The 12,504-nt window shown below is 46.6% G+C and overlaps 1 pseudogene; it reads left to right on the forward strand.

Annotated features, from left to right (window-relative positions):
• The first annotated feature begins 6,191 nt into the window (after nt 1–6,191).
• LOC101730530 lies at nt 6,192–7,944 on the forward strand (annotated as a pseudogene).
• The last annotated feature ends 4,560 nt before the right edge of the window (nt 7,945–12,504 follow it).

The following is a 12,504-nucleotide window of genomic DNA, read 5'->3' on the forward strand; positions in this document are numbered from 1 at the left end:
ACATATTTTAGGCAAGCCAAAAATGCTTGCTGAGAATACGCTCCATACGCTCAAAGATCCCCCTACCTGTGCCTGCGCCCAAATGAATTGAATCCACTCCGGTGCAGGCACATGTAGCCAATTCTGTCTAAAATCGCAAGACTTTGCATTTTCTCACTTTTTTAGGTGATATCGGCTAGATGTACCTGCACGTGTACCCGAGCATATTACGTTTATTTGGCAATTGTTTTTTCAACGTACCGAAAATATGCGCCATACCCTACGTGTGGCATTAGCCTAAAGAGTTACATTGATTAATGTGCTAAGTCATTCAGTTTATTGGGGGTCAGTGGAGTTTGCCCAACGTTTAACCCATTCCCACCTACCTGCCCCGGCTCTGCACTGTCATTGCTTGATATGGAAGTTATGTATGTTTTTGCATAAATTACATAAACTATGTAGGTTTAGGGGCCCAATGATATTGCTGTGGGGCCCAATAACTAGTCTGTAGTAGTTAATAAAAACAGTAAAAATAATTAATGTGCTAATAATTCAGTATTTTAATTGAGGGTGTCAGTGAAGTTGCCTAGGGCACCCGGATGGCTAGGCCCACCCCTTGTCTTATCTATATACAAATCTCTCCCTTTCTGTTTCTCTTCACTCTCCCCATTCACACTATTGTTCTCCCCAACACTTTTTCTTACCTGAGTAATGTAAATGCTCCACTTTAGGTGTTGACAGCAGGGGGGCCAGGTAAATATAAGGGCAGCATGGCCAGGCCCCCCTTAAGAGACAAAAATCGCCAGGCCTGGGACGATTGTCCCCCTTGCACCTCCCTGATGGGGGCCCTGCCTATTGTTCTAGTGCAGTGCTGTCCAACTGGCGGCCGTGACCCCCCTCTGTGTGGCCCCCCACCTGTCTGGCTGCTTTGATGGCTTACTCTTGTGTAAGCATTAAGTGGTATCAGTACTGTGAGTAACTGCCCCCCTGCATGGTTCTCACCTCAGATTCAGGCTGCATTGTTTAAATATGTAATCCCCTGTGTTGTTCACACCTTTTAATCTCTGCATTGTCCACCCCCTGCAGTGTTCACACCTCAGGCTCAGACTGTAATCACCCACATTGTTCCCCTGTTCACACCTCAGACAAGACTGTAGGAGCAGTAGAAACCCACAAATAATCCCTGCACACTACAAAAAGAACATATACTGAGGTGGTACTGCAATTAAAAAGTTTTTTAATATATAGTTATTGTACAGACTGTAGGAGCAGTGCCAGCATTGTGTCACTGTATGCTGCCTGTGTGTGCCATACAGCATAGGGCAAGCAGAGTATGGCACACACAGGCAGGGTAGGGCAGGCAGGGTATGGCACGCACAGGCAGGGTAGGGAAGGCAGAGTATGGCACACACAGGCAGGGTAGGGAAGGCAGAGTATGGCACACACAGGCAGGGTAGGGAAGGCAGAGTATGGCACACACAGGCAGGGTAGGGGAGGCAGAGTATGGCACACACAGGCAGGGTAGGGCAGGCAGAGTATGGCACACACAGGCCAAGTATGGCACAAACCAGCCAAGAATGGCACACACAGTCAAAGTATGGCACATGCAGGCAGGGTAGGGAAGGCAGAGTATGGCACACACAGGCAGGGTAGGGAAGGCAGAGTATGGCACACACAGGCAGGGTAGGGAAGGCAGAGTATGGCACACACAGGAAGGGTAGGGAAGGCAGAGTATGGCACACACAGGCACTCAGGCAGGGTAGGGCAGGCAGAGTATGGCACACACAGGCAGGCTAGGGAAGGCAGAGTATGGCACACACAGTCAGGCTAGGGAAGGCAGAGTATGGCACACACAGTCAGGGTAGGGAAGGCAGAGTATGGCAGGTTTTTTTTGCTGTACTACAACTATTAATATGGGTATGGTTTCAAGTGGGTGCGGTTTCAAAAAGGGGAGTGGTCAAAACTGGCTTCCATTATCGGCCCTCCACCACATAGGTTGGAAAAATTCCGGCCCTCGGTACCACAGAAGTTGGACAGCACTGTTCTAGCGGAAAGGCATTTTGGAGCAGTTTGACACCCACAGTAGCAGAGATCAGACATTTGCCTAAACAGAAAATGGTTCTATTGTTAGTAGATTCCTCCGATATAGAAACCAATCAGAGATTTCAAGCTGAAAGTACAGAAGCAACTGGTGGTCTCAGAAATCAGTTATTGGTCAGAATGAGTCAGCTGAGCTGACGAGTGGAGGGAGGGGTCCGTATCTAAAGAATGTGCTCTGAGTCTGTCCTGTGTGTCTCCCACCTTAGCCTCTTGTCTGAGATATCATGTGACTCCCCAAAGCCTTCCATAATGGGGCCAGGGTCCCCCAATATCCCACCAGGGGAAATAAATAAGTGTAACGCTTTTCTGACCCAATTAGTAATAAACCCAGGCAAGTAGTAAATAGAGAGCATGGGTTACATTTGCGACACTTAATACAAAGGGGTGAGCCTCCGCTATATGGGAGAATCAGGATGGAGCGAGGGTGTAGTTGAACTACAACTAGCTAGGGTGTGTTGTGCAGATAGTAAATGATGGACGCCAGAGGATTCTTGCTGATCAACTATAGTACAATTTATTTGAATAAAGGCACAATTGGAATAGTGCATCAGGGTATATACTCACAGGCACAGCAGTATAGAACGTGTGATCACCATGGAATGTACAGGGTTTGACTTAGGCACAGAAATAACCCAGCAGGAGGATGCACAGATGATTTGTCGTATACCAGGAATGGATGCCCTTTATCTGGAATGGATCCCCTCCAGCCGACTATTGTTCAGGGTAAGGTACTGCCTGAATTCTATGTCTTAACCGTGGTCCCTACAGAAATGGCATACAAAGCCTAAAGACTAAACCCTTTTTACAACTCCTGGTTGGGGCTATTAACTGCCCTTACTAGATAATCTTACTACACTCACCTCTCCTAGAGGGTGCTATTAATAGAACTGACTGTGCTGGCTTTACCTCGTTCACGGGGCCCTGTCCCCGACTTAGCACTAGGGTATGAGGTCCCCTAGGGTACAATTGGCTTCTGGGCCTATGTTCCGGTCCAGGCTCAGTTGGGATCTGTCCAGAACACAGCATGCAGCCAAAAGAGGAAGACACTTCCTTGTGCAAGACATTATATAGTCTGCACAAGGGGAGTGGCCAACCTGGGCTAAACCTATAGGGGGTAGCCTAATAACAGTAACCTGAGATCAGAGGGCTCTGCCCTATAACAATACAGATTAGATAAGGATAAGGGATAACACCATAGGGAGCTTAACCCTATGGGTCCCTACATTCACCCGGGGGAAAAATCCATTCCGACCCGGCAATGGCAAATAACAATAAGTACACTTTCAAACAATAACAGTAGTGCATTGATTTAGAGCAAAAATACAGTACCCATACATCCGTTTCTGATACCCTCTCCTGAGGAGTATCTGGTACAATGGATATCTGTAAAGGAAAAGTTCAAGGCACAGAAAATATTAACTGTTTCGTTGCTAGTTAAGTTTCTGTAAACCATATACAAATCATGAGTGTCACTATGGATCACTCAGGCACATTACTTATAGAATCATGCCATACCATCTGGCTCTGCAACAGAGGTATAACAGGCACAATACTTAGAAATCTTGAGTCACCTTCCTGACTACCAACAGGGGTGCTCAGGCACACACTTAAAAGGACCTTTGATAATACCACCTGTAACCTGCAACAGGGGCATAACAGGTACTCTTACACATGAGAACGATCCTGCCTTCATTCAGGTGTCCCCAGGCACATGCTTGGCTGTAAAGAAAGGTTAGTAGGCACAATTTAAACTGTGACACATTCCCACCCATCAACTTTATTAAGTCCAGGCCTTCCACCCTAACCCAGTGTTCATGAATCTCCCGACATGCACTCCGTAGGTGTGGATTAGGCAATGGGTCCTACCCTTGGTGAGGTAGGTTGAAGTAGAAGTTGTAGTGGGATGGGGCACAGCAGTCTTTTATTGTTCACCCAACTTTAACTTTACAGTCTCTCCTAAAGGATGTGGAGAGTCCCAAACTTTAAAGAACAAAAACCAATCCACCTCTGTGGATATTAAACAGGAATGGGTCACATCTTATGCAGCAATACCGGCAGTCTTTGAAGAATGTGCCCAAAATACGGTGGGTAACCCCTTTAAATAGCTAGGGACCACACCCACCTCCCACCCGGGGGAAAATCCCATCAAGTATGGGAACCACACGGCATGGGGTTTTCAGTTAATGGAGGTTACGGTCAAATTTGGCCTTTGTTACCTCGTATGATACATAGTACCCCGGATGGGGTTTGTCGATCTTGCCTCCGCTGGGGAGGTCAGATAGCAGAGAGAAATTTTGGTCCTCCTGGTACTTTCCGCAGGACCTTACCCGGTGTTTAAGTACGGTTCGGCCGAACCACCACTCTCGGGCGATATTAGAAAGGTAGTCCACATCCTGGTGGCATCTCTGTGGATTCATGGAAAGCAGGCCTCCGAAACCGATCTTTTCTCGGCGGGTCAGCTCCCCGTAGATCCATTCGTCGAGGTGTTTCTCCACCTCATCGTACACCCACTCAGGTGCATACGGCATGTAGAATTGCCATTGCTCATAGACCTTACTGTTAATTAGTCTCTGCACCCGGGAAACAGCCCGGAACTTTTCAGGGTCTGCACGGCCCGGAGCCACCCAGCAGGTCTCATCTTTGCTAAAGCTGTATGGTGGTGGCGGGGTACCCGGCATTCCAATGTTTGCCTCAGGCTCATTAGAAGAAACCTGAGGAGGGGTATTGGTCTCCTCTCCTTGAGGACTGCTTTCTATGGGGCGCCCGAACTCCATGGCATCCCACTTAGGTTTTGCTTGCCTCCGCCGGGCATGCCCAGTCATAGGAATACCCCCTGGGGGCAGGCCACCGCTGGCTCCTGCTGGTGTAGTAGCACGGCCCCTGCCCAGCCTGGCAGAGAGTCCCAGCTGTTGGAGCTGTTCCTCCACATGAGACACATCTGTCCCCACGGAACTGCCTGTGGACTTGGCTTTCTGGTTACATGGCCATATTGCTTCAGAGGCAGTCTCCAAGATCTCCCCTGAATGGCCCGAGGATGATAGCAGCATATCCCCAGATGATTCTGCCTGGGGTGGTGAAACAATTCCTTTTGGTTCTGGGATAGGAATTGGGGTAGTGAACCTCATGGGGCTTGTTCCGACTCTGAGGGAGGTCTCCACCCTCACTATGGGGTCAGTCCAGCATTTGTTTGTGCATGCAGGGCAACTAGCTTTCACATCCTGCAGTGCCTCGCAGACCTCCTGCCCACAGCACCCACAGTATGGCACTACCACTTCCTCCCCTTCATCTCCATACTCCACTCCGAAATTACCCAGCCACATATATCTCTTCTGTGGCGGTGGGCTATCAGCTCGGGTCACCATCTTTGGACCCACAAAGTTATAGCTGCAGCCGCAGCAATGTAGCTCAAACCCCTGCTGTAAAATATCCCACACGGCAAGAGCCTCCTGTAGGCGGGCACGGGGATCAATGGTCAGTCTAATGTACAGGGTTTGACTTAGGCACAGAAATAACCCAGCAGGAGGATGCACAGATGATTTGTCGTATACCAGGAATGTATGCCCTTTATCTGGAATGGATCCCCTCCAGCCGACTATTGTTCAGGGTAAGGTACTGCCTGAATTCTATGTCTTAACCGTGGTCCCTACAGAAATGGCATACAAAGCCTGGGTAGACTAAACCCTTTTTACAACTCCTGGTTGGGGCTATTGACTGCCCTTACTAGATAATCTTACTACACTCACCTCTCCTAGAGGGTGCTATTAATAGAACTGACTGTGCTGGCTTTACCTCATTCACGGGGCCCTGTCTCCGACTTAGCACTAGGGTGTGAGGTCCCCTAGGGTACAATTGGCTTCTGGGCCTATGTTCCGGTCCAGGCTCAGTTGGGCTCTGTCCAGAACAAAGCATGCGGCCAAAAGAGGAAGACCTTCCTTGTGAAAGACACTATATAGTCTGCCAAGGGGAGTGGTCAACCTGGGCTAAACCTATAGGGGGTAGCCTAATAACAGTAACCTGAGATTAGAGGGCTCTGCCCTATAACAGCACAGATAAGATAAGGATAAGGGATAACACCATAGGGTCCCTACATAAGGAACAGCACCTACAGCACCGCGTGATCCCAGGAACTGAGAGGGTTAACTCACAGGAGTCCAAAGTGCTGTTTGTCTCTGGGGAAAGAGAACTTTCTGTTTCGTTTCTTGTTCAGTCCCCGTTCTGCTCTCAGCGATGGCGGCTGCTGATCTGAGAGACGAGCTGAGCTGCTCCATCTGCCTGAGCATTTATACTGATCCGGTAATGCTGCCCTGTGGCCATAACTACTGCCGGGGCTGCGTTGGCAGTGTGATGGATGCCCAGGAGGGATTGGGGGCTTATTCCTGCCCTGAATGCAGAGCCGAGTATCAGGAGCGCCCCGCCCTGCAGAGGAACAGAACTCTGGGGAACATAGCAGCGCGGTTCTGTCCGACTGAGCCGGAGCCGGGGGAGAGTGGGATTCCCTGCACCTACTGTGACTCCCCTGTACCCGCTGTTAAATCCTGTCTGCACTGTGAGGCTTCTCTGTGTAATAAGCACCTGCGGGGGCACAGCCAGTCGGCAGAACATGTACTCACTGAGCCCACCGCTTCCTTTATTGGGAGAAAATGTTCTGTACATCACAAGGTTCTGGAGTATCACTGCTGTGAGGATTCTGCCTGTATCTGTGTGTCCTGCTGCCTGGCCGGGAAGCACCGGGGCCACAGGGTGGAGCTGCTGAGTGAGGCCTCTGAGAAGAAGAAAGAGAAACTGAGGAAAGTTCTGGATAAACTGAGTGAAGCGAGAGAGGAGACTGAGAGAGGAGCCCAGAGGCTGCAGGAGCGCAGGAGAGAAGGGGCAGAAGTGGCAGCCGGTGAGACAGAGAGAGTCACTGCCCTGTTTAGGGGCATCAGGGAAGAGCTGGAAGCCCTAGAGAAGCGACTCCTGAGTGACATCTCCAGGCAGAAAGAGGAGCTCTCACTCACACTCACTGAGCTGATCCAACAGCTGAAAATAAAGAAGGACGAGCTGTCCAGGAAGATCCGGCACATTGAGGAGCTGTGCAACATGGCAGATCCACTCACTGTCCTACAGGAACAATGGGAATCCCATGGAGCTGCCTTTTGTGGGGCTGAGGTCCCAGCTGTAGGGGATCTGGATGTGGATCGGATCTCAGAGACATTACTCACAGGCTTAGCTGGGATTGTGACTGGGGTAAAGGGAAGGATCCATGGGCAGGGGGCTACAGACCTGGTACTGGATATAAACACGGCTCATAATCGTGTATCTGTATCAGGGGACAGGAAATCTGCTTCCCGCTCGCTAACAGAACTACATTACCCACAATCCCCAGAGAGATTTCAGCTTTATCCTCAGGCTTTAAGCAGCAGGAGTTTCCCCTCAGGGCAACATTACTGGGAAGTGGAGGGCAGTGAATCAGGGTACTGGGGGGTAGGAGTGGCCTATCCCAGTATAGAGAGGGGAGGGGATCAGTCTTGGATTGGGAATAATAACAAGTCCTGGGGTTTGCGCAGAGGGAATAATAACAGCTATATAGTGACACATGACAGTAAATGGACACAGTTACCCCACCTCCCTTCCTGCACGAGAATCAGGATCTAGTTGGACTATGAGGCCGGACGCCTGTCCTTTTATGAGCTGAGTGAGCCAATCAGGCACTTACACACCTTCACTGCCTCCTTCACTGAGCCCCTTCATGCTGCATTCTGGGTACAGCGCCAGGGTGCCTGGGTGAGAATCATTCAGTAAGAGGATACAGTAGAACAGTTTCTATAGGACAGAATAAGGGGCAGTCAGTAAAGCCCAGCTAATGGCACCCCCTCAGCTCCCTGGCTGCCCTATTCTATATCAGCACTTACCTAATTGTTACAGGTATTAGAATTATGTCACTCAAACTGCCTCTCCTCAGTGCAGTGATGGGGCCCTGTTCCCCAAGCACAGATAGAAGCTACATTGGGAGACGGAGGGCCCGGTGGGTATATAAGTGGGAAGCTCTCTGGGATAGCGCTAGGAACAATGTTACCTGTGTGAGACAGAAAGGGAGTAAATACAACACAATACTTTATTGGTATTATACCCCAGGGAAGCTCAGTAAATTATCCCTAGTGATGAGCGAATGTGCCCCATTTCACTTTGCCAAAAAAATTGTAAAGTGGCAAAAATTCACAAAACACATTTGTCAATGCACATTTTTTATTGACAATGGGCGTTTTTCGATTATCAATAATTACACCCAACAACTACCTGTTTGAAGGAATATGGGCAAGAGTGTTCCCTTCCCCTTATGAGGCTTTGCCCTAATTGGTCTAAATTTTGGAGAAATATGAAAGGGGACATATTGTGTGAAAAACAATATTGTGCCAATGAATTGTAATCATCTAAATATGGAAGCAATGTGCTTTAAAAAGTGGTGTTTTGGGCTGATTTATTGAATAACCCCACTAGCCCCGCCCATTTGTGCCACTTCCTGCTGCCTCCTTTCCCAGGTTGTGCAGGGGGGCCGACGGCACTGTAGGATAGGAACCAATCAACAGCTAGGCTGACCTGATAGGGAACTGAAGCCTGTCTGTGCTTGTGTGAGTGCAGGGCTGTGATTGGCTCTCCCCTCCTACTGTGCTCCTGGCAGGGAGCGTTAGGACACGCCCACCCTCATGTGAAACCCAGACAGAGAAGTGAGAGGATCTATAGGGAGCTCCAATAAAGGGGCCATTGTTACAGATAGGGTTAATGTTTAGCCCAAAGGGAAACCAGCACCGGATATTATTTATAATTGCCTACAGGATTAGGGGTTTCTGTTTGGTTCCTTTAAGAATGTGATCACCAAGATCTTCTTTTGGGAGATCCCCTGAAGGGATAGTGTTGAACATCCCTAACCAGAGGTTCAATTGTCCCCACTGCTCCCAGTGCTGTTTAGCCCTCCTGACTGCTTCAGGCATTGCATTTCCAATTGGTTGGTATGGGGAGCAGTGACGGGAAGGCTATTCCCCACCAGAGAGCAATAGAAGCCAAACATCTCATATGGGAGAAGATAGGAATGATTATAAAAAGCTCTCCCCAATGTTCCTGTGTCTCATCTTGTTGTTCCCCTGAGCTAATTCTATATGAAGTATAGAGACAACTGCCCCACAAACACAGGTCCCATTCAGATTATTATCCCCCCAAGTCATCGTTCTGTTCCAGCTCCAGTGAGAGGTTAGCGTGGGTTACATGTCTGTGTCGGACCCGGTGACATTGAGGAGTTTGTGTCTCCTGGTAAGGGGGACTCGGAGTCACCAAGGATCTCTAGCGGAGATGGTTCGGATTTGGATATGGACACTTTGCCTTCTAAAACACAAAGTTATTAAAGGCAGCCTCACTCAGAAGTGACACTGTGGGAACTATGACCATCTTAAAAATGACTGGAAATTGGGACCCTGTGTTTGGTCAGGGTCAAACGGCAACAAGTCTACTGGGTGGGGCTGATTCATTTGGGTTTCAAAGGTTAAATGTGTTTCCTCTACTGACAAGCAGGAAAGATGTGATTTATTTGAATTGTTACCATTGTTTTGTGTGGGTTCAACTCCCCTGTTTGTCGGTGGTGATTTTAATTGTGTGCGTACAGGGGAATCCCTGGGGGGGCCCTAATCATAAAGATTAATCTTCTTGTTTTATAAAATAATTTTATTAATGATTTAAAATTTAAAGATGTTGGGAATGATTGTGCAAACTCTGGTTTTACATGGGGTGATGGGAAGTTCCTCTAGAATTGGTTTTATGTTCTTATCTGATGAGTTTAACCCTTTTAATTACATACAGATTAACTTTATTTTCAAATCATAAGCTTTTATTTGTATATTTAGAGGTTCAAAAGGGTTTGTGGAGATTAAATGTTCAACTTCTAGAGGATGAAGCAATCTGGGAGGAGTTTGTGCCGCCCTACCGGTGTTGGCAAGGTGGGCGTAACCCCCGTGTGCCAATGCTGCGCTGGTGGGAGGCATCAAACCCAAGAGTAAAGCCTTTTTATTAGAGCCGGTAACAAGATCACTAAAAAGAAGAAGCAGCGGTTTTATGTTTTAAATATGAGGCTGCAATTTCTTTATAAGTTAAAAGAAGCGGGAGTTGATATTTTTATGCTGAAAGCTGATATTAAAGGGGAACTGTCCCCTTAAGAAATCATTCCAAATCCATTTGTATCGTGTTAGTAGAGCAAAATAAACTTTACTTACACTGTATAAATTATTATTTTGTGTACATTGTTATTAAGGGAAGTTTTGTTTTAGCCCAAAATATTATACATTTGCCATCGGGGTGATATTTAGGAAGTGCTGAATGGGAAATTGAAGTAATTGTAATTGAAAACTCTGAGCTGCCAATCAGTGGCCTATTAAAGAATCTCACCAAATGGGAATATATATATCAGTAAATCTTGCCCTTTTAAATCCTTTCCCTTGAGCCGCCATTTAGTGATGGGCTGTGTGCTCCCTCAGAGATCAGCTGACAGGAAGTGATGCAGCTCTAACTGTAACAGGAAGTAGTGTGGGAGCAAAAGGCAGAACTCTGCCCATTCATTGGCTGATGGGGCCTAGCATGTATGTGTCCCTTGGCTTGTTTGTGTGCACTGTGACTCCTATGAGCCCAGGGGGCGGCCCTTAGTAATTAAAATGGTAGTTTTCTATTTAGGATTATCAGAAGCACATACTACTAAAAAAGTATATTTATATGAAAATGGCTTATTTAGATGAAGCAGGGTTTTACACATGAACTTGTTTATGTAATATATTTATATAGAGACCTACATTGTTTGTCGTATTAAACATTAATATACTTCCTGTTTTAGTCAAATTTCTATTAATTTTTTTTTAACACAAAATGTGTTTTTATAATCTGGTGTCAGACAAGGCTGTCCCTTATCCCCTTTTCTTTTTATTTGTGCCACGGAGCCTCTTTTAATGTTTTTAAGAAAAGATAAAGTGATCAGAGGAATACCAGTACCGTGAGGAGGTGGGCATCAAGTGAAGGTCCCAAGGCAGTGTCGTATGGGGTGCCATTTGACCAAAGTACATTTTGTCTACAAAGAAATATCCCCAGTACACAGAATGAATGTGTGGCCTTATACACTGGTAACAAATATACAAAAGACATATTTCTGAGTATAAAATCAATTTTATGCACAAAAGGATATTGCATACCACTTCCAAGATGGCGGCGCCATTCTTTACATCGAGCTGAAACTTTAAAGTAAGCTTTACTAAGTTATTCTTGCTATAATAGAGCCAAAAGTATAGCATTTTTCTTTATCAATAGTAGCACTATTGAATGGTACCATTTATAAATTTTGCCTTTCCTTCTGCTTTAACCTGCAGAAGCAGGAAAGTTTAATGTGTGTTAAAAGTGCTATTTTCAAAGGAGTGTCCCTTGTCTTTTAGGTGTAGAAATACAGCGTGTTTCAACAAACACCACATCCCTGTGTTTTTCAAACCTAGCAACACACTGAGACAAAAACTTGTACACCCAAAGGATCCAACACCAAAGGAAAAACAAAGCAATGTTGTATACGCAGTCCAGTGTAGCGAGGAGTGCACAGACCTTTACATTGGTGAAACAAAGCAACTGCTCTCCAAGTGAATGGCTCAGCATAGGAGGGCGAACACTACAGGCCAGGACTCTGCTGTATTTCTACACCTAAAAGACAAGGGACACTCCTTTGAAAATAGCAATGTCCAAATTTTGGACAAAGAAGACCGCTGGTTTGAAAGAGGTGTAAAAAAGAGGCCATTCATGTCAAAGTGGAGAAACCATCCCTTAACAGAGGCGGGGGACTTCGACACCATCTGTCTGCTACATACAATGCTGTTCTAACATCTGTACCCCGGCAGTTTCAGAACTCTTCACACATCCATTCATGCAACTCTAACAAGTAACACCTGTTTGGAGAGTTGCATGATACTTGGGTAATCCTTTCAAAGTAACTCCCCAGCATTCACACCTCTGTGAGTTTCAGATGTCACCTTTCTGAAGAGTTACATAGTGCCATTGTGATTGGATTAGTGGAAGAGTATATATGCTGAGGACTTCCCATACCAGTCAGTTGAACTGAAGAAGCTGCTCGGATGAGTAGTGAAACGTCTTCAATGATTACCAAACAAGTCCAGTTGCTTCAAATTTATTTATACTAGATATACCATGACCTGGATGAATGAAAATCTTCATAGACATCAGAATTGTATCTTGTTTTATTTGTACCATAAAGTGTCTCTGTATGCATTATGGGTTCTGAAGCCATATACTGTCTGTAGCCTGAATGTCAGGAAATTATACTTGAGATTATGCAGCCCAGATATTATAATGGGTATAAGGGGGACAGGGAATATTTAAGGGAATGGCCTCACCCAAAAGTCGAGGAGCAGCATTTAT

The sequence above is a fragment of the Xenopus tropicalis genome, chromosome 6 (assembly GCF_000004195.4).
Source record: "Xenopus tropicalis strain Nigerian chromosome 6, UCB_Xtro_10.0, whole genome shotgun sequence".
Lineage (NCBI taxonomy): Eukaryota > Metazoa > Chordata > Amphibia > Anura > Pipidae > Xenopus > Xenopus tropicalis.